Raw genomic sequence first — 23,578 nt, 5'->3', positions numbered from 1 at the left:
TTTATGTTGGGGAAAACAACCTAATCTCTGAGATTCCTTCTGTTCACCATGGTAGAAGTTATTTCTGTCTTCCAACCCTGCCAAACATGTCACACAAAGGAAATAAACAAACATGCACAGAGAGTTATGATTTACCACAAGTCACTTGATGAGCATAGATTTAAAGTGCTAACAGCTTATAAAATCAGTAAACACATCCTTTTGTGGAAAAGCATTTTTAATAAGGTATAAGTAACCTTCATCTTTATGAACCAAGAGCTCCAGAAAGAAAATTTTGGTTCTTGAGGATTGGAACTAGAATTATTTTAACTTCTCTTGCACTTTAAAAAGTGTTCACTGAGTCAATGAGCATGAATTGAGCACTCATTAAATGCAAGGGCTAGTGTTAAATATTATGAAACTTTGGCAACTCCAAACATGTTTCCAATGGGTCTAGGTAAATCTAAAAAGCTGTTAAAATTTAAAAAAAAAATGTTCACTATGGATTAGAAGGACAAATACTGGTAAAATGTCTATACTACCCAAAGCAATCTACACATTCAGTGCAATCCCTATCAAAATACAAACAGCATTTTTCACAGAGCTAGAACAAACAATCCAAAAATGTGTGTGGAACCACAAAAGACCCCAAATAGCAAAAGCAATCTTTAAAAAAAAAAAAAGCAAAACTGGAGGTATCACAATTCTGGACTTCAAGTTCTATTACAAAGCTGTAGTCATCAAGGCAGTATGGTACTGGCACAAAAATGGACACACAGATCAGTGGAACAGAGTAGAAAACCCAGAAATGAAACGGTCAAATAATCTTCAACAAAGCAGGCAAGAATATCTAATGGGAAAAAGAATGCCTCTTCAACAAACATGCTGCTGTGCAGTGTTGGGAAAACTGCACAGCCATATGCAGAAGAATGAAACTGGACCACTTTCTTACACCATACACAAAAGTAAACTCAAAATGGATGAAAGACCTAAGTGTGAGACCTGAAGCCATAAAAATCCTAGAAAAGAATACAGGCAGCAACCTCTTTGACATTGGCTGTAGTAAGTTTTTTCTCAATATGTCTCCTGAGGCAAGGCAAGCAAAAATAAACTACTAGGACTTAATCAAAATAAAAATTTCTACACAGCGAAGGAAACAGTCAACAAAACTAAATGGCAACCTACAGAATAGGAGAAGATATTTGCAAATGGCATATCCAGTAAAGGTTTAGTATCCAAAATATATAAAGAACTTAACAAACTCAACACCCAAAAAACAAATAATCCAATTAAAAAAATGGGCAGAAGACATGAAGAGACATTTCTCCAATGAAAACATGCAGATGGCCACCAGACATATGAAAAGATGCTCACATCACTCATCATCAGGGAAATGCAAATCAAAACTGCAATGAGATACCACCTCACACCGGTCAGAATGACTAAAATTAACAGCACAAGAAACAGCAGGTGTTGGTGAGGATGTGGAGAAAGGGGAACCATCTTGCTTTGTTGGTGGGAATGCAAACTGGTGCAACCACTCTGGAAAACAGTATGGAGGGTCCTCAAAAAGTTAAAAATAGAGCTACCTTATGATTCAGCAATTGCACTCCTGGGTATTTACCCAAACACAAGAACACTAATTCGAAGGGATATAGGCACCCCTATGTTTATAGCAGCATTATTTACAATAACCAAATTATGAAGGCAGCCCAAGTGTCCATAGACTGATGAATGGATAAAGAAGATGTGGTATATAAATATATAAATACATATATATGAATATTATTCAGCCATAAAAAAGAATGAAATCTTGCCATTTGCAATGACATAGATGGAGCTAGAGAGTATAATGCTAAGCAAAATAAGTGAATCAAAGACAAACACCATATGATTTCACTCATATGTGGAATTTAAGAAACAAAACAGCAAAGGGAAAAAATAAGAGAGAGAGAGAGAGAAATCAAGATACAGACTCTTAACTACAGAGAACAAACTAATGGTCACCAGAGGGGAGGTGGGTAGGGGGATGGGGGGAAAGAGGTAATGGGGATTAAGGAGGGCACTTGTTGTGATGAGAACCGGGTGACGTATGGAAATGTTGAATTACTATGTTGTAAACTAATATAACATTGTACGTTAACTAGCTGGAATTAAAATAAAAACTTAAAAACTTAAAAAATGAAAGTAAAAAGCAAAGAATGCTAAAAATTTTTTTAAATAAAAGTAAAAAATATTCACCAATGAAGCCTGGCAGATGTGGCCTGCCCCTCAGATGGACAGCTGCTTAGTCCCTAATATGGCCAAAATATAGGACTCAGCATTAAGTAGTCAAACAAATGATACTGTATTGGGCACTCTTACTCATTGTGGCATATGGCTTCAGTGTCCCACAGAACATCCAGTAGACAACCAACAATATTTTGTCAGTTGGCTGATTTTTCTCAAATTGTTAAACATATTTGTATTTTGCATAAATCTTTGCTATGCATGCAGTGAAATCAGAGGGACTGATTGCTATTTCTCTGAATGTCATTAAGGAGAAGGCAGGAGCCAGATAAAATTAGCTGAACCACGCAGTTTCTGGTCCTTATAGCAAAGAGCTTTATATATTTAGCCCTTAGATAAAATTATATTTAATGATAGACCATTTCAGGATTAACATTGGATTGATAGCACAAAGCAGATCACATGACTAGAACAGCTTATTCCCTCAAGATGCTCTTAATGTGTGTGAAAAATGCAGGGCCGGAGAGCCTCAGTTTCTCTGTGGTATAAACCCCAGGGGCTTCTTGTGGCCCCCTCCAGGCATCCCTCTGAGATGCTGCCACAGTCATTATGCTGGGTCCTGCACAATCCTACAGGAGCCAATAAGGGACTTCCTCTGCCATTTAGAATGTGACCAACACTTCCTTCATCTGTGAGGGTGTCCATTCTGTGAGCTCCAATTTAAGTAAATATTAACTCAATAATAGAACAGAGCAAAGGATTGTCTCTGGTCGTGCATAATGCCAGGATAATTTCTGTACCCTTGCTACTCTGTAATACTACCCCTAGAGGGTAGGGGAGGCATCTCTCCCTGTTCCAAATGGAAGAAGGCGGGGGGAGAGGAAGGGAGGGAGGGAGGGAGGGAAGGAGGAAGCAAGGAAGGAAGGAATGATTACTTTTGTACATCATCATCGTCAATCACGTTGGGTACAAAATAAGGAGACAGGTGTCTCAAGGGAGTGCATGGTGCTTGACTATAGACAAACCTTTTTTTTTTAAGATTTTATTTATTTATTTGAGAGATAGTGAGAGAGACAGAGCATGAGACAGGGGAGGGTCAGAGGGAGAAGCAGACTCCCTGCTGCGCAAGGAGCCCGATGCGGGGCTCGATCCCAGGACCCCGGGATCACGACCTGAGCTGAAGGCAGACGCACAATGGACTGAGCCACCCAGGCGTCCCTAGACACCCCGTATCTCACTAACCTTATGTAAGTATACCTAAAATTCTCTAGAACTGTTCCCTTCTTTATTCAAAAAAAGAGCTATGTCTTCTTTCCTAATTCATTTTAGGTGCTGCCTGGCACAACTAAGTATTTCACTGAAAGAAACATAATAAATATTAATTAACAGAGGTGAGAATAAGGCAAAAAAAGCCGTCACCTTTGTTCATTTGGCTTAAAGGAAAAAAGAAAGTGCTCTACTCCAAGCAGCTCTCAGAGCAATGCCTGACATGGTGCAAAAGTCTAACACAATGTGATGAAACGCAATATTCGAACATTAAACTTCTCAAGCACACGAACATCATCTTCTGACAGATGAACTGGGCGTTTGTAATAGCTTCCTCAGTGTCACTTTATGAAGTTCTTGCCCTCAACAGTGTCTGACACTGACCTTGATACTGTTAAAAAGCCTGATATAAGATGACCCCATCTCAATTGCAAGAGACTTAGATGATCCCAATGCCTGTCTTCAGAATACATCCTCTTTCTCCACCCTTCCCCTTTCCTGATGGTAGCTCTGCGTTTTAATATTGAGTCTTTCAGCTCATTTTTGTTCTGTGCGCTTGGTTTGCATCTCCTCGCGCCTGCTTCTGCCTTTACCGAGGCGCTCTTTCTTTGAAAGGCTGCGTGGGCATGCGGGGAAGTGGCAGGAGCCCAGCTGTGATGAGGTCATCTAAGTGTTTCTAACCCTTGCGCCCTCTTTCTCCTGGGGAAACACGACCCCCTCTTCCCTGGTGATGAATCATTTTGTTGGGGAGGCAATCCCTTTGCTTTACATTGGCATGGTGGGAACATCGGGTTTGGGGCTTGAGTTCCTTGCACTCTCACGCACGAGGCTTTTTCCGAGTTCTGAGTTGCATGATGAAGGCTGTCAGGTTAGTACTTGTGTTTTCTTCCGGGCAGTGCCCACCTCAGTGGCAATGGTGTGCAGCGGTGATCCTTTTAACCAGATCAGTACACAGGCTCTCAGAGTTGGAGGAATTTCTGCTGGACTCCATAGTGGGGGCGGAGGGAGGCGCCCACGAGCCCCGGGGGCGCAGGATGTCCGTGTGCCCGCACGCTGCCCTCTCCACCTGGGAAGCCTCTGTCCCTTCATGAAAGGAGTGCGCAGTCCCTGCTTGCGCGACGTTGCTTTGGAGGGCCTGCTGGTATCCACAGAGGAACAGCCAGGAACGGGGCCTGGAATGTTAAGTGTCAGTGTCAGAACTCGGGGCCCCGTCTGTGTCCACACCTGCGCGCGCAGTGCCTTTTCGCCCGGGCGCACGGCCCGCCCTTGCACGATGGAACCGTGCGCTTTTTCCCTCCGAGCCCTTCACGTTCTGCGATGGCCGTTTGCAGTTCGGCCACAGGGTCTAAGGTCTTTTTACCCTTGGTGGGCAGCTTGAGAATGCATTTTTCGTTTTACAAAATTTCTGCTGGCGTTTGCACGCCTCCCGCAACTCAGCCAGACGCTCCTGCCCAGCTTGTGCCTTGAGGCTACTGATTTGTGGCCAAACGGCCACCAAGGCAGCCAGTTACCATTTGACTTCCATCGGCACCCGTGCAATGATTGCGGAAGGACTAGATCTTATTTGGATAACTACCTCGTGATCCATTTAAGATTGGGGAAAGGGTGAATTTTTTTCTTATTTTTTGCCAGAAGGTGAGACTAACTCTTCCCAGTCGTGAATCTGCTGCAGGTCTAGTCTTACAGGTTACAACGTGAGACGACTGCAGAGCCACTGAGGTCTCATGGCTTAAACTTTAAACCAGACAGATGGGTCTGAATTCTGGTCAGACATTTATTGCACAATCTTAACCTTGATTTCTTCCTTTTTAAAGAATTGCTCAATTGTGTCTATACAAAGGGCAGGTGGATTTGGGTGACATTGGCTTATTTTCAACTTAATCAGGTGGCCACTCCAATTTAGCTGCGGTCGCAGGTGTCTTTTTGTTTCTGGAGCAAATCAACACATTCTCTGGCAGGTGCTATGTAGCTGTGTATCTGGTCAATGCTGTATTCTCTATGAGTGTTAGTGAAACCTGACAAGAGCAGTTTGCTTCCAGCTGGTGGGACCAGAAATCCCCTTTCCCTGCCCACACTCAGGGATCTATAATTCTCCAGTCCTCTATTGCTACTTCCCCTGCAGCGAACTGATCGTTTCTCCATTTGACAAGACATCATGCCGCCCTGGCATGATGGTGGTGGCACTAGGCCGATTTGGATGTGGCAGGCAGGAGTTGCAACCATTCTAGATACATGTGTATCAGCAGGTGGGAAATAAGCCCCTTGAAATTTCGGAGGTCTGCCACCTCAATGACATTTCTAGGAGTCCGGTGTCTGAGCCATGTGGACATGTGGTTTCCAGTGTGAAGGACAAGGTGTTGCATCTGTTCCCTCCCACCACTGAGAAAGAGGCACCGAGCCTAGCGGGTCTCCGTGGAGTTCAGAGACAACACACACCACATCTGTGCCTGCTATTTGGACCCATTTTCTGAATGACCCTAAAGACAGCCAGTTTTGAGTGGGCCAGAACAAGAGAAGGATCTGCAACAGGTCTGAGCTGTAGATGGGCAGCTCTGCACTCGGGCCATATGACTCATCAGATTGGCTGGTGTCCAAAGTGCCTGTGGCACATCCGGGTGCTCTACGGGGCTTTTGTCAGGTGAATCCCAGAATGCAACTTTAGGATCTTAGAACACATCTATACCATCCTCTGCAAATTACTGTTCTCCTTTGAGAAACAGTGTCTAGCTTGTCCAGGGCTCTAGCAGAGACTGCATGTTTGACCAGGGACCACCAAGTTATGTACAGCTTGACTACTCAGGATCAATTGGATGTAGTCTGACCCATCAAACTACAAAGTTGGATGTGCACAAGAGCCCTCCATCATCAAGTGGAAGTGGAAGGATATAGATGAAATTGAGCCTTTGTAGCACTTAAAAGCACAAATAAGTCACACGAGCAAGATTCCCACACCCCACAACCCATATTCCTAATTCATTCTCTTCTTTCTCAATCATTACTTACGTCCTCCTGGGCAGTTCCGTGTGGTGAGGTAACCAAGGAAGAGACTATCTGGGCCAATTTATACATGGCTCTGCACAATACACCAGTACCCCCCAAAGTAGACAACTGCAGCACTCCAGCCCCATTTCGGGATGGTTCTGAAGGACGATAGTTATGGGAAGTTCCTCCAGTGGAAAAGCTTTGAAAAGTTCACCTGGCTGTTAATCTTCCTTGGAGGGAGACTTGTCCAGGCTTATGGATCTACATTGATTTGTGGCTCTGTTGACTCGCAACCTGAAATGGCTACGTGGCCACTTGGAGCTCCTTATTCCAGTAAAGCCACAGGCACCACAACTTGGATCAGCGACTGCCCCCTTCTGTTTCTTTTTAAGATTTATGTATTTATTTTAGAGAGAGCGGGTGGGGAGGGGCAGAGGAAGAGAGAGAGAGAGAGAGAGAGAGAGAATCTCCAGCAGACTCCCCACTGATCAAGAAGCCCGATGCGGAGCTCAATCCCACAACCCTGAGATCATGACCTGAGCTGAAATCAAGTGTCAGACACTTAACCTACTGAGCCACCCAGGAGCCCATTTTTTTTGTTTTTTTTCTCTCCCTATACTCACACTCCCTTTCCAACTCAGGACCACCGAGAGAAAGCTACATTTGCTCCCCAGACCAATCACTAAGGTGTCCTGCTCTACTTAGCCCTCCTCCAGCTTCCCTGTGCCAGCGGCCTCCCATCAGCACGGTGGACTCTTTCCTTTTCACCAGCAAGTTTTCCCGCTGCCCTGGCTGCCTAGAGTCTCCCCCAAAAGCAAGGAATGGTGGCCACTCCCTTCTGCAAGCTCCAGGCAATCAGCCTCCCTTGGTCCTGACTGGAATTGTATTTGTTTATCTCACAGAGCCATCTCCCCTCCCCACTAGGCAGGAGAGAAGATGGAGAAGGGCAGGAGAGGGCCCACGCTCCAGGGAAACGCCCAGGGCCCGGCTGTGGTTTGGCCCAGCTGGGCAGAGTGTGGCCTGCAGCTGGGAGCCGCCTTTCCTCTTGCCCCTGAGCACTGGTGGTTTTGGAGGCAGAGGTCTGAAGGCCAAGGAGGTATGGGATCCGTGTTTACATTGCCCCGAGGTTGGGAGACTGCCTTGGAGGGTGCTGGGCAGGCCGCGTCCATAGCTGTCGGCGTGGATCACCAGCCTATCTCCCACATCAGCTCGCTGGGCCCCAGAGCCTTTGTGACCTTCACCCTCCACCTAAAGTGTAGTCAGTGTGGCTTGGCCACTGGAAACTCTGTGTGTCACACTCAAAGTTGTGTTTCTCAAAGTGCTTTCCTTCTTTCTCGGCTTTCAGGTTCATTCGAGTTTTTTCTGGCAAAACTTGGACAAAGATTTCTTCCTGTAGATTTGAACTTGAACTTCCTGAAGAAGCTTCCAGGAGTCCCCTGCCAGCAGTGGACCTTGCCGTGGGGAGAGGCGAGGGTCTCACCTTAGGGCAAAATCTCTGGGTCAAGCCCCTATCTCGGCTGCCAGGGTTCCCTGTGGACACCCCTGGGTCTCCACCACCCCTGCTGACCTTGTGTGTAGACGGGAGGCCACAGGGACACACTGGGGGGTCTTCCTGGGTGGTGGCTCCTCACAGGTACTCTCCATGGGCTGCAGCCCACAGGCACTTGGGTTTGTGGGGCAGGGGCGCTGGGAGACTGTGGCAGAAGCAGAAGCCATGGGGCCAGGGACCTGGCATGGTTAGGCTGCCTTTGCCATTCTGCATGGAAGCCTGGCCAAGGCTGGCTTGCTCCCAAAGTGAGGAATTCCTGCTCTGATTTGTGCTGGTGGCGAGGTCCCTGGTGGCGGCAGGGGACAGGGGAGGGGGGTGGGGGTTTCTTCTTGCCCTGCAGGCTGCAGGCTGGGTAGGGGCCTGGCAGCCTGGTTGTGCTGTGGTCCCCCGCCCTGTCCCCTGAGCCTCCTCAGGATCTGCGTGGCTCCTCTGAATACTCACTGAGTGGCAGTCGTGGTGGGAAGGGCAGGGCTGAGGGTGGCAGAGCCCCTTGCTGTACCGTGTGGAGGGGGGGTCGGGGGGCGGAGAGCTGCTATTAGTTAGATCAGCTGAAGGCTCAGGCTTCAGGGCGGTGGGGTCACCCTCTGGCTCAGATCCCTTATAACCCAGGAGCAGATATGTGGCCATTACCTCATTGCATCTCTGGCCCGTGAGTGAGTCCTGGGTCCCTCCTTCTGTGTGTAACCCACGGGCACCCCGAATTCAGGCTGCCGCGGGTCCTTGTAGTCAGAGATCAGCTCCACACAGAGTGTTAGTTCCTCATATTCGTGACCCACAGGAATCCACAGAGCCCTCATAGTTTGCCCCAAAGGTCCTCTCTTGCTGATTTTGAGAATGAGGAATTTCTCAAGCAGGTTTTCACATACCACTGACCAGAATGGAATGTGATAGATTCTGCTCAGTACCCACTCTCAGAGCTCTTTGAGTTTCTGTCCCTCGAAAGGCAGGAATCTGTCAACCATATAACGGGATGACTTCCAGATGCCAGACGCCCACCAGGTTGTACTCTTGACCCTGGAAGAGTCCTGGGGGCAGCAGAAGGGGGGCTGCCACAGAAGGTATGCGGCTTGTTGTAAAGGGTGAATGGGCCACTGAAGCCCCAGTATGCCATCTTGATCCTCATGCTAGCATCCAAGAGCGGGTTTTCTACCTTTAAGTCTCTACGGACACTACACTTCTGGTGACAGTTGACATAGCAGACGCTATCTGATGGCATCAGCCTTCAGCCTCTTCTCTTCCCTGCCAGGAGCCACGAGGGGCTCAAACACCTCCCTTCCACTAGCGCCCTTCCCAGCAAGACAGAGATTTTTCTCAGCCTCTGCCACTTCAAATATTTCACTCTGTTGGCATGATCCATGCCTCCATGATTCCTGCTTGGCGGGATGGACTCTGGAGGCTGGAGGACTTATGTTGAGTCTCATCAATGATCTTCATGGTTGTCCCCTTGCCAGTCAGGATGTGCTGGACCAACTTCACCACAGACAAGTCACCCTTGCCAGTGGTCTTGAGGAGACCTTTGTGGATATGCGTCTCTCCTCAGCAGAGATGGCCGGAGGCCCCATGGCATGTTGGATGTGCCACTGTGCTTGAGTTCAAGGGGTCCTGAGGTCAGCTTACATTTGGGAAAAGCCAGTGAGAAGTTTGGCAGTCCAAATCAGTTCAAAGTTCACCTCATGAAATTTATGACAGAATCAAAACACAGTGCCAGACAAAAATAAATAAATACTAACAAACTAGAGAGAAATGAATAAAAAGAAGGAAAAGGGAAAGAAAATTTTAAAACGAAAAAATTAAAAAATGAGAAAAAGAAAAAAGAAATTAATAACAACAGACAAAAACACCAGGGAGGAAACAGTTAATTTTGGTCAAAGTGCCTCCGGTCATTGAAAAGCAGCTACCTGAGCTATAAGGGTCAATAACTTAGGCCCAGCCAGGAAATTTCTTTGGTCCTTGGAATTCCAGAACAATAATTCAGTGTGAGATCATAGGAAGAAACAGACCTACCAAGGCTGGGGGATAATCCACAGTGATTTTCTGACTTTTTGGTCTCAAAAATCCCTTAGTCTTTTACAAACATAAAGGACCCCAAAACGCTTTTTGTTTATGTGGGTTATAGCAAATGATGTTTACCTTATTAGAAGTTAAACCCATAAGATACTTCGGTGGCCTTTTCTAGTTTGAAAATCGGCCATAATTTTTGACTTTTGAAGAGTCATAATGTCTACACTTAAAATTTCAACTCCTTTTTCTTTAAAGAAGGATTGGTCTCAAAATGATGCCACAACTTAATTAGCATTGTGATACTATGTGAAAATGTTCTGTTGCATAATGCACAATAAAGTACATTATTAATATCTATAAAGCTGATGGGAAGCTGGCTGTCATATTTTCATATTTATAGTTTTGCCCAGTTTCTTTGGGGTAAATCTCTCCCTTCTCATACTCCCATCTCAGAGCTCTGCATGAGCTCCTATTTCTGGAACATTCAGAGAACATTCTTCATATAGCTCCTTCCATGCCCCATTTAAGCCTTTGCTAAAACACCACCTTCTTAGCGAGGCTCTCCCTCATCTCCTATTGGGTCTTACAACATCCTTTGCATGTCTTATCTGCCACTCCTATCCAAAACTTTGTATTACGGAAATTTTCAAATACACACAAAAGTAAAAAGCATAAAGGCCCTTCCACAGGAGTCTATCATCCAACATCAATAATCAATATTTTTGCAACCTTAGTCTATCCATAAATATTTCAGTCTTCATCTTGAAATAATTACATTTTATTTTATTTTATTTTTTAAAGATTTTATTTATTTATTTGCCAGAGAGAGAGAGAGCAGCAGGCAGAGGGAGAAGCAGGTTCTCCGCTGAGCAAGGAACCCGATGTGGGACTCGATCCCAGGATGCCGGGATCATGACCTGAGCCAAAGGCAGACGCTCAACCAACTGAGCCACCCAGGCGTCCCAAAATAATTACAGAAACAGAGCCACCATGTCATGATTGGGTGTAATAAATTAACAGTATCATACACCAGTCCACATTCAAATTTCCCCTCTGTCTCAAAGATGTCTTGTTACAGTTGATATGTTTGAATAAAAGTCTAAATAAGGTACACACATTGTTTTATAGCTTTTCCGTAGCAATATCACTATTCAAAATATTATACGTTTTGCGTATTTGCTTAATGTCTGTCTCTCCCATTAGAATATCAGCTTCGTGCAGAGATTTTTGTTTTGTTTTTTGTATCTTCAAAACCTAGAGTGGTTCCTCACATGCAGTAGACATTCAATGTTTAGGGAAGGAAGGAAGGAAGGGAGGGAGGGAGGGAGGGAGGAAGGAAGGGAGGGAGGAAGAAAGGAAAGGAGGGAGCAAGGGGGGGCAACAAGGATGTAAGGAGTATGTTATGTAAACATGGTCAGATTTGTTAGTTTCTACCTCTAAAACTTTGGGCAACTTTTCTGAGCCTCACTTTTCCCATCTTTAAAATGGGACTAATAATGCCCAACTTTGCACAGTGGTTGTGAGAACTGGATGAAGTATGTGGGCAGTCTCTGGCGTGTAGTACATTCTCAGTGGAGCTACTACTTTTATTGACTAAGTTAAAGACCTTGACATCATCGTGGGTTTAGGCTAAGCCTTAAACCCAGTGACAGTGTCCTTAGGACAGAAAAGGAGAAAACACGGGGACACAGAAAGAAGACCATGGGGGAGTGGAGGCAGAGACTGGATAAGGCAGCCACAGGCTAAATAACACCGGGAGCAGGGGCGCCTGGGTGGGGCTCAGTTGGTTGGGCAACTGCCTTCGGCTCAGGTCATGGTTCTGGAGTCCTGGGAGCAAGTCCCATATCGGGGTCCCTGCTCAGCGGGGAGTCTGCTTCTCCCTCTGACCCTCCCCCCTCTCGTGTTCTCTCTCTCTCTCATTCTCTCTCTCAAATAAATAAATAAAATCTTAATAAATAAATAAATAAATAAATAACACCAGGAGCCACCAGAAGCTACTGGAGGCAGGAAGGATTCTCCCCGAGAGCCTTCAGAGGGAGCAGGGCGTTGCCAACACCTTGATTCAGACCGTCGCCTCTAGAACTAAGTGAATACATTTCCGTTGCTTTGAGCGACCAAGTTTGGGATGATTTGTTGCAGCAGCTACAAAGGCCTCCAGCCTAGAGCGCCGGGCCAGCACTCAGCCGGTCCCACGGCTCCGGTGACTGATGGCTGGACGTGCTGGAGCCCCTTTTTATTTTCAGTTCAGCCAAAGTGCAGCCCAAACTGGTTCTCAAACTCCCTTTCCCCACCTCTATCTCTAACTCTTCTCAATACATCTCCCCCCACTCCCACCCCACTGTCCTACTTTTATGACGGAGTCAGAGGCACTGAAAGATCTGATGACTTCTTGCTGGCTCATCCAGAGGGTTGTATCAGGGGGACAAAAGTCAACTGGAGGGACTGTACTTGTCTGATTCGAGGCTGCATGAGTAGATTGCCCATCCTCCTGTGAAAGGTCAGGAGGATGCAAGGATGGGTAGGTGATCTGTAGAAGGCCAACGGTGATGGACGACGGGAATATCTCAAACAGGAAGCAAATCCATGTGTGTGCATGTGTGAATGTGTGTAAGTGTGAACACTGATGTGTGTATATGTGTATTGTGTGTGTGGGCGCGCGCGCGACCGTGCGTGCGCCTACGGAAGAGAAGCAGGATTTCAGCTTCAAAACATAAGCTATGCTAAGCGGAGTCTCTCTGACTCCACCGTGCCATCGGGACATTCAGGGACCCATTGTTACTGGCGTGCCCATGCCGCTCTTTGGGGTGGTGCCCTTCTGGGGGGCTCTTGTGGAAGTGACTAGGAGGCTCTCGGCTAAGAATTTAAGGGAAGGGAAGAGAGAAAGAATAGAAGTTTGGCGCAGGGAACACGGCTCAGTGTGAAAAGGGAGGGGAGAATTTGGGCATATTTTGTGTTCTAGATCTGCCTTCCCTCCCCGTCCTAGGCACCTGTGCTAGAGCCTGGAGGAGTGGAGACTGTCACTGCAGTGTCCCCAGGTGATAACTCAGCTACACGCAGCGGGGCAGCGCCAACCTACGTCCCAGCTCACTGGGGAGCAGGTGGCCTGGCGAAGCACCGGAACAGCTAACACCAGGCGTGGCTTGGGCTCTAGAGAAAGCACTGGCAGAAGTGTCTCTGTGGCATGTGGAGCAGGGAGGAGAAACTCTGCGGACAATCCTTGGAGCTCCCAGAAATATTTGGGAGTGGGAGGTGGGCCAGGGCAGGACCGGATTCTGCTGTTGGGGATGGAAATGGAGCTGGAGAAAGAGTTTGGTTTCTCTTACCAGTTGCTCCCATGGAAACCCTGGATGTGGCTCTAGGCTAGAATGGCCCAGGGAAGCCTGGCGACAGTAGGGCTCCAAAGCCAGGGCTGCATTACCGAAAGCCTGTCATTGCTGGAGCACATTGGAAGCGAGCTTGTTTTAAAAGGCCAGTGGAGCAGCGCCTGGGTTAAGCGTCTGCCTTCTGCTTGGGTCATGATCTCAGGTCCTGGGATCAAGCCCTGCACTGGGCTCCTGATCAGCAGAGAGTCTGCTTCTCCCTCTCCCTATGTGCTCTCTCTCTCTCTCTCTCTCAAATAAATAAATAAATCTTTAAAAAAAAAAAAAAAGAGGCCAATGGACAGAATTTGTAAGACTTGTTATAATTTAGTGAATTTGATCAATAAAAATAATTTACATAAAATGTGGATAATACCCTTGAATTACAAAACACATCTCCAGAATTAGAGCCCATTAAGGGTTTCCTATTCTTTTCCTGGATTTCTAGCATAACCCTGTGGTCATTTGGTCCTCCTCTTCCCCCTTGGTCTCTCTCATGCATCTCAGATCTGTGAGTTGGGAGGTTTTTGATATCTGGGAACATTGCAGCATCTCCACTCAGGCCTTTATGGACCCAGGAGCAGCTCCCTTCCTGGGGCAGCTAGGAATCCTGGCGATCAGGAATCTCACCGGGTTGACTTTAGTTGTGGGGGAATGTTCCAGCTTTTCAATCGAGGACTACAGTTCCTGAGCGGTCATGGGTGGTGATGCGCCGTGACAGGCAGAGCCAGGAAATCACAGGGCTCCAACACCCTGCCTCCACCTGTAGGAGCATTTGGGGAGAGCTAGCATACACCGACATCAGGAAAGGAAGAAAAGGACAGTGTCATGGAATAGCTAAGAGCTTGTGCTCTGAAGTCAAAGATAACATGCGAGTTTCAGCTCTCCTGGGGGATTTTGCTGAAGATTTCTTGGCTTCCTTAAGCCTCAATTTTCTCATCTATAAAATGGCAATCATAACCATACTTGCCTTCAAGGCAGGGCCACCTTGGGCTGTGCAGGCCCTAGGCAAACATTTGTGTGGGTCTCCTGTCTATACATTCTGGGTCTTCTCAAACAAGTGGGCTGGCACCATTCTGGCAGCCCAATCTCACACTGTCCCTCCAAAGAAATGCTGCTTTGGGTAGCCCTTTGAGAAGGACTTGCTCACTAGGCCCCCTTTCTGGGACCCTGGGACGACCCCACAGATGCAAGTTTCAGAGCTCCTTGGCTGGTGGACCCTACCCCTTATGTAAAGGAACTGCCCGCAGACTGGTCCCACATGCTGGCGAGGGGCCTAGAAAAGTGTGCGTAAGCTGCTTCAGAAAAGCACGGGTCCCCTGAGATGTGGGACAGCATGCGGGCCCTTCACCGGCCTGTACCTGCTCTTATCCGCTCCTGGGTTTCATGAAAATGGCAAAGCATCATTTATGGCAAGCATCCAGACCATTAGCATGGCTACTAGCACATCACAGTCTCTCAAACCTAGTAGCTATTATTATTACCAACGGCAATAAGGCAGTAAGTCCTGTAGGAATTTATCAGAGGAGCTTCAGGAAACCAGACAACTTTGTATGAGGACAGGAATAAAGGCCACTGGCTGGGGGCTGGGCGGCTGGGAGAAGGTGCCATCAGACAGAGGAGCTGTGGGATGGCCTTGGAAGGGCCATCAGGACATCACCAAGTGGCCAGCCGTGGAACCACGGGAAGCAATCTCTGTTAAAGAAGAGTGGCCTGAGTGCCACAGACCAGGGAGAGCAGAGGCTTTTCAGTGGCCAGCTGGCTGCCGGGGGGAGTGGGCAGAGCCTGGGAGGGGGAGCCAAGTCCCAGAGGCAGAAAGCTCAGGGGGTGTTCAGGGAGCAGAGGGGAAACCGGGGTGCTGTCCCAGTTGCAGCAGCGGATTGGTGCAAACAGTAACACTGCAGAGAGCACTCTTAGAAGACTGTGTGCGGTTCCCCCAGCCCCTCTGGGGTGCGCACACCTCTCCCCAAATAAGGCGTGGCTCCCTGGCCGCCAAGCCAGCAAACAGGGGTGCGGCTGTGCTAGCGCGTCCTGAAAGGAATTAAGGCCACAAACTAAAATTCAGGAAGCACGACCTGAAACAAGACCTTCTAATCTGCAGCTACAAATCGGCCAGCTGCGGGGGTCAAGCAAGTCAGCAGTTGTGATGAGAGCAACAGTGATCCCTGTGGTAGAATTTTAGGTATCTGTCGTTTAACGTAAGTGTAGTTAAAAATAGAGAGGGGCACCTGGGGGGCTCAGTTGGTGAAGTGTGTGATCCCAGGGTCCTGGGATCGAGTCCCGCATCGGGCTCCCTGCTCAGCGGGGCGTTGGCTTCTCCCTCTCCCTCTGCCACCCCTGCCCCCACACTGTCTCTCAAATAAATAAGATATTTAAAAGATATTTTTAAAAAAATAGACAATCCTTAATGTAATACTGAAATTACTTAAAATGCTTACACGTAATAAATTACTATGGATAGGAATCACAGGATGAATTACCGCAATACATATTAACTCATTGCTGAATGTCAGGCCTGCGTGAGGCCCTAACTCTAACTGTTGCCTTTAAAAACCCTCCCTTGTCAGCCAACAGAGAGTTTGCGACTTTGCACATTAGCCCTCCATTCTCCCGGGAGGCACCACACCAGTAAATTGCCTAGCTTTCTTCGCTGCAAAAGCTCCGCCGCAGTTGACCCGTTTATACATCTTCTTTGGAAAAATGTCTATTCGAGTCCCCTGCCTATTTTTTTAGCAATTTTTAAAATTTGTTGCGCTTAAGTTGTATGAGTTCTTTATATATCTTGGATATTAAGCCTGATCAGACATACGGTTTGCAGATATTTTCTCCCCTTCCTTAGGTTACCTCTTGTTGATTGTTTCTTTTGCTTCTTAGTTTGATGCGCTCCCACTTGTTGATTCTTGCTTTTATTACTCGTGCTTTGGGTCTCAAACCCAAAATGTCATTGCCAAGACCCATGTCAAGGAACTTCCTCTACAAAGGCAATTTTAACAGAAACTAGAGGAGTGGAGAGAGCTAACAGGCTTCCTCACTAGGGGGCTTGCTTGGCCTAGGGACCAGCATCTCCTAAGCCGTCTGCAGGGATGGGTCTACCTGCCTCCTCTTCGGAAGGGAGTGCTTTAGAAAAAAAACTATTTTTCTTTTGTGTTTCTTATTTAAAAAAGAAAAAGGGTGGGTGGGTTCCTTTTATTCAGGGTTAGGATGAGTATTTAGATAGGGGAGACTTGTCATTGGATGTAGAGGCAGGCATGAGGTTGAGCATGCACCTTAAGGGACCATGCCTGTACGCACTTTGCATGTTATGTAAATCGGCTTGTGTTCCTCCTGGGGTGGAGATTTTAGTGTTATAATGAGGTAGAGGTAACTGGGTCACTCCATGGTCCATCTGCGCAGGCGTGAGTCGGGTTTAAGTTCACAGTGGTCCAGGTGCTCTGGGCCATGGGAGCTCTTCTTCTGGGCAACCCTTATTGCTTGAGGGGTGGTTTCAGTTTCCGTCATGGGATGTTATGACCCTTAGCAGAGTGTCAACATCGAGGCAGCTGCGTCCCTAGAGGAAGGTCACTCTGCCTGTTTCAAGGACTTGTCAGCGGGCTGTAGGCAGTAAGGACAGTTAATTTTTTTCTTTTGCCTTTGCCATATATATATATATATATATGATATTACATATATTTTTTTAAGATTTTATTTATTTATTTGAGAGAGAGAATGAGATAGAGAGAGAGCACGAGAGGGGGGAGGGTCAGAGGGAGAAGCAGACTCCCCGCCGAGCAGGGAGCCCGATGCGGGACTCGATCCAGGGACTCCAGGATCATGACCTGAGCCGAAGGCAGTCGCTTAACCAACTGAGCCACCCAGGCGCCCATGATATGATATTATATATTACATTATGTATATATTTGGCTGGAAGTTAGTACCCTGGCTGGAATGGTAATAAGACCCGGAAACCTGATGCCTTCTCTTTATTCCTGTCCTCATACAAAGTTGTCTGTCTTGGGCATGGGACAGTCACCTAAGTGACTAGCATGGCTGCCAATCTTAAGACTGCTGGTGTGAGGTTTCTTCCTCGTTGGTCTCATGTGAGCCCCTCCACATCTCTGGTCTAGCTGCTTCTGGCCAGGAGCCCTCCAGTGGGAGCCGGCCGAAACCAGTACCCGACTGAATTAAACCCCCCCCTGGGGACGGTTTCCCAGGGAAGTTGGCTGTAAGACCACATGTGTTGGAATGTCGCTTAGATCACGATGGCTTTCCAACTTTACTGTTTTCTGTCAATGTCCTCTACTAACTACTTAAGCTACAAAATTGGGTAATTTCCCCCTTGTAAAACTTTTCTAGTGTTTTCCATGGGTTAAAACAGCGGGTTCTTCACAGCACAACCTTCACAGCAGGGCGATAACCCAGCCTTCAGGGCATGGGACAGCATGGCATGGGATATCAGTCCATATGCCAGGCACCCATCTGTAGCCTAGGATGCAGTGGGGAAGCAGGGGGGTGCTAGCATCCCTCCCATGGGGCTTTTACGGTGAGGCAGGATAGTGATCAATAGTGATTTTTCGTTTGAGGGAACACACCTCTGGTGGCTTTTGACACCTGGAACCTCTGACATATTCTGCGTGGGACGCCACTCGGGAGTTGGGGGGGATTTGGGTAATGGACTTTCTCTCTCTTCAGTTCCCAAGGATATGCCCTTGGAATGCCTTTTAACCCACTGGAGACAATTCAGATTGCAAAACTTAGGAAAGGACTGAGTTCCTGTAACACTGCATGGCCTTAGTAGGATCTATCCGTTAGATCCCTCCTGCAGGAAACAGGGCAAATAGACAAAGGTACCCGAAGTCCAGGCCTTTGGGGCTCTAAACCAGGACTCGGACCTAAGGGCCTCTTGCCAAACATGTCTGGTCAGTAACCAGGCTAGTAAACTCCCTCCTGACATATAGGATGATAATTTTCTGAAGAGGCCTCCTCCTAATAGAATCCAGGTTGCTGGAGAAAACACAGGCCATCCCTAAGGGGACTCTGACTCACCGTATTTAAACTAATTTAAGTTTGGTGGTTTAATTAAAATGGATGTGTCTTTAGAGTTATCAGCACTGAACATGAAACTTTGATTCTATCAAGGTTTGCTAAAGGTCAAATAAGCTCATGTGATCTCTGTTGCAATTTGTCAGCAAAAAAGATGATTTAAGATGATGGTTAATTTTGTCTGTCCCAAAGTTTTCATGGGTAATTGTTAAGATAGCTCTCAAAGTCTTTGGTAACCTGAAACTCTAAAGTTTTGCTTGGATGATAGATTGGACTGAATTCATCCAAATATGATGAAGTGCTAAAGCATTGATTATTAGATGTAGATTGGTGCTTTTGACTTATTGCAAAGAGACTAGGATATCTCGGTCTGTTGGAAAACATGCTTTGTGCTTAGATGATTCGTAAATTTGCCATCTAAAGAATTCTGATGTGACAATTCACAATTGGTTACTACTTAGTTTTCACTGGAGACTAGGGTTTCTGAGAGTTAAATTCTGCTAAATGTAATTAAGACTGATGCGAGTAAGGGAAGCAACTCTGTATGTGTAAGAAAGGTATAAGGAATGGGAATACATTTTTGTTGAAGGTAAAAGAAAGTAATTTTGTCCCAAATGAGACTGACTGTTTGGAAAGAAATAGCTTGGGACAAAATCTGAATGCAACAGGAAGTTGTAGAAGGTTTGTGAAGGGAAATCTTTGGAAGGGAATTTTATGTGTGGTCAGAACGGAGTACAGTTGCAATGGATGGATTTTTTTTTTTTTAGATTTTATTTTTATTTATTTGAGAGAGAGAGCACAAGCGGTGGGGAGGGGCAGGCAGAGGGAGAGGGAGAAGCAGACTCCCCGCTGAGCAGGGAGCCCGATGCGGGGCTCAATCCCCCTGAGATTATGACCACTGAGCCACCCAGGTGCCCCGAAATGAATGGATTTTTTAAAGTACACTGGTATTCTGCTTTCTCTCTGTTAAAAAGACAAATGGAACTAGAGGGTATTATGCTAAGTCAAATAAGTCAGTCAGAGAAAGACAGATACCTTATGATTTCACTCATGTGGTTCCCCAGGTGAACATAGGGGAAGGGAAGGAAAAATAATATAAGATGAAAACAGAGAGGAGACAAACCATAAGAGACTCTTAACTCTAGGAAACAAACTGAGGGTTGCTGCAGGGGAGGTAGGTGGGGGGATGGGGTAACTGGGTGATGGGCATTAAGGAGGGCACGTGATATAATGAGCACTGGGTATTGCATGCAACTGATGAATCACTAACTAATAATACAGTATATGTTAATTAAATTGCAATTAAATAAAAAATTTTTTAAAAAAAGAACCTCTAACTGCAACAAAGGTTCTGTTATGATTTCTTTCATTTCTACGTTCCCTTCAACCCCAGACTACAGAGTTTGTGTGACGGCACTCACTGCCAGCTCAGGTCAGAGTGTGACCTTTCTATCCCAGAGCATACTTGTGTAGAGAATGTTAATCTGTAAAGGGCAGTTTTTGAGAATGGAGGTGCTAGGTGGGGCTCAGACAAGGTAGGGTGAGAGGAGTGGCGCTCCTAGGGCACATCATTTAAGGAAACACTCACACTCAAGGTCATGCAACTGTAGGGGCAGCGTTTATACCCCCTGAGACCAAGTGCCTCCTTAAATTTTATTCCATAAGTCCTCACTCACCTCCTCTCCCCCAGTTCTGGTTCTGGAGCCAAGTCACCAGGGCTGAAGCAAAGCTCCACCATGCTCTCGAGTATTCGGTCTTATGCAAAGTATTTAATCTCTTTTAGTTGGCTTCCTGATTTCTACAAAGGGGATAATCACAATATATATGATAAAGCTGTTTCAGAGAGAAAACACAATGGTATACGCAGAACAACTAAAATAATTCCTAGCACATGGCTAAGGATCAATAAATGTTAGTTATCTTTGCATTTATTTGTATTATATTCAAATATTAGAGGTACAGAACAGTGTTGAAATTCAATAAATATTGACTGACTGAGTTTATGAATGAATAGAAATGGATGGATGGATGGATGGATAGATGGATAGATGGACGGACAGACAAAATACGTATTCCGAGTTCAGTTTTCCTGAATTTCCCCTCAGCTGTTGAAAAAAGTAACACACACACAACAGAGGGAACAGTTGTTGATCAATTACTGGTGATCATTTGTAAGTGGCGGAAATCATTTAGAACTCACTCTGCTGCCCACAGTCAGGTTTAGGGCTGGGATTGGGCTGGGAGCAGTGGTGCCTTCTTTCATCCAGGGAAAGTTTGAACCTCCCCCAAGTCTTTTACTCTATGGTTGTTTTTACACAACTAACAGCCCCTTCCCACTCTCCTTATGGGAGCATGCCCCCCACCTTGTGGTTTTGTTTTGTTTTTAAGGGTTCCAGTCTCAGCTGAACACACAGAGTGCTGCATACATGTGGGGACAAGACACAGCAAACTGACGTTTTGAGGACCTGTTATCCAGTCCTGCCTCTTTCCTTTAGTCCCCCTCTCCTTGGTCGGAGTAAGTCTTTGTGTGAATCTCTTGGTTCAGGGCCGAGAGTCTCAGGGAGACCAGCAAGAGGGTGACAGCAGGAAAAAGAGTGATTCTTACCGAACTAATTTACGGAGTTTCTTTCTCGGGCAGTATAACAAGGGTGGTTTTATTTTCTCAGTTCCAACGATGTCCTATCTAGGCTGGAAGAGAAAGAAGATGGAACAAGACTTGTGCTCTCCTTATATAAAACTTCTGACAAGCAAGAGAGGCCACACTGGACGGACTCCAAAACTAAAGTCTAAAACAAGAATAGCTGGGATTCGTCACTGTCCAGAAGGTCTACAAACAAGACTTAAGGGAACAGTTTCTCTCTGCTTCGGTGTATCAAGGAGGTGTGGAGGAGGACCCACGGAATGGCCACGCAATAATAAAATGTAATTCACATTTATCAGTGGCTTACAATTTGGGTTTTCTTTTATCAGTGGCTTTTTCATTTATCAGTGGCTTTTTTTGGTTTATTTCATTTAATCCTGATACAAACAAATATGATAAGAATCAGAGGCAGAGAGAGGTTGAGTAACTTTCCCAAGGGCACACAGCTAGAGTGTCGCCCTATTTTACTTCAGAGCTAGAGGACTAGACAATTACGTTAGTTTGGAATATTAGCCAAAAAATAAAATTATAAAGACAGGTTCCAAATAGTCCTTTATGCTTTGAAAAAGCAAGAAATCACACAAAATATAATTGAATTGTGAAAAATATAAAGTCTTAAGTTTAGGTTAAAAAAAGTAATAATAGAAGCGCATAGACTATATATTACTGATACAAATACACAAATTATATAGATATATAATATAATATGATATAATATGTGATAGAATATATTACTTTTACATATTATATAGAAAATATATTATGATAATAATATAAATACTGTATAATACATTGATATATTTTTATTGCATTATATTTAGGCTATATTTAAATATTGCTATAATAATAGTATACTTACACTATATAACATAAAATAATACTAATTTTAAGTTTCATATATAATATCATTTAAAAGAATATACAAATATGCTCTAAATAAATTATATTATAATAAATAAAATATATTCTAAAAGAATATATAATGGAAACAGAATGGGAGAGGTTTTTGTTGACAACTGCTTTACTGCAGCTCATATAAAATGCACTTAAGAACATGGCTTGTGTGAAAGATCAGTTGGTATCAAGATGATATGCCCCAGAAAAATAGCTGCAATTTTTGGCTGCATTACAGGAAGTAGAGCAGTTTTTAAAAAAAGGGAGATGAGAATTGTTCAAAGCTCACCGTTCATGAGGTTCTGTTTGGTGTGATGTGTTCATCTGAGACTCCAGGCTTTAGGGATGAACAGAAACCTGGTTGTCCCACCTTCTCCTTTCTATGACCTACCCCACCTTCTCCCTTCTGCTTAGCTTAGTGAGAGTTTAATCTCCAGTGAATAGTCTAAAGGGACTATTCCTTAGAAGAGGATGGATATAGGGTATGCGGAGGCCCTGGGCAGCCATGAGGTTGGGGGACAGCTCTGGAAAAGCAACCGGGGATTAACTTTCTCTCTGAGTGGCAGGTGGGGGAATCCAGGGCAAAATGAGAATGAAGGAGGCTCCCATCTTCAGGAAGGATTTCAGATTTCCAAATGCATTGACATAAACCAAGGTCCTGCCGTGACCCTGGGTTGGAGACCAGAAATTCTAGCCAAACCACAAAGAATGATAGAGACAACCAAGAGAGAAATCCCTCCATTTCCTGAGAAAGGTCTTTGAGCTGAATCTTAACCAATAATACCTGAAATTATTTTGGCCTTGAAACTTCAGAAGAAACATGAAGAAAGAGTAGAGAGGTCATTAATAGAGGCCTTGATGCAAACTCTGTATTTTACAGTGAGGGTAAAGTTTGATGCAGAACAGGAAATCTGGAAAAAGCTCTGAATTACTTATAAAAGGTTTATGAATTCTAACCAAAAACAGCCTACCTGGTTCTCCAGATCTGAAATTCCTCTGGGGAAAAAGCCAAATAAATTCAAAATGCAAAAGCATATGGGGATGAATAAATTGTATGGGCTCTAAGGTGTGCTATCAATTTTTTTCAATAAGGTACCTTTATTGTTATTTTTTTCTTCCATTTTTATTGAGATATAATTTGACAAATAACACTGTTTAAGTTTAAGGTGTATAGCACAATGACTTGATATTCCTACATATTGTGAAATGGTTATCACAATGTTTAGTTAACATCCATCACCTCACAAAAATTTTTGTTACAAAAAAATTTTTGCCCTTGTGATGAGAACTTTTAAGATCTACTCTCTTAGCAACTTTCAAATGTACCACGCTGCCTTGTTAAGTGTGGCCATGCGGTCCATCACATCCCCAGTACTCATTTATCTTATAACCGGAAGCTTGTATGTACGACCACCTTCACCCAACACCCCGGCACCCCTGCCTCTCTGGCAACCACGAATTTGATCTCTTATTCTAGGAGTTTGAGGTTTTTTTTTTAGATTTCACATGAAAGTGAGGTCATATAGTATGTGTCTTTCTCTTAGTTCACTTAGCATAATGCCCTCAAGGCCCATCTATGTTGTTGTCACAAACGGCAACATTTCCCTTTTTCGTGGCTGAATAATAGTCTATTATATCATATATATTTAAGAATGTGAT

The 23,578-nt window shown here is 45.3% G+C and overlaps 1 pseudogene; it reads right to left on the bottom strand.

The window, feature by feature from the left end:
* Nucleotides 1–7,693: 7,693 nt before the first annotated feature.
* On the bottom strand, nt 7,694–20,122 carry LOC116648351 (annotated as a pseudogene).
* Between the last annotated feature and the right edge of the window lie 3,456 nt (nt 20,123–23,578).

This window comes from Phoca vitulina, unplaced genomic scaffold (genome assembly GCF_004348235.1).
Source record: "Phoca vitulina isolate PV1807 unplaced genomic scaffold, GSC_HSeal_1.0 scaffold43, whole genome shotgun sequence".
Lineage (NCBI taxonomy): Eukaryota > Metazoa > Chordata > Mammalia > Carnivora > Phocidae > Phoca > Phoca vitulina.
The sequence above is the reverse complement of the archived record's forward strand: the minus strand, read 5'-3'. Positions and strand labels throughout refer to the sequence as shown.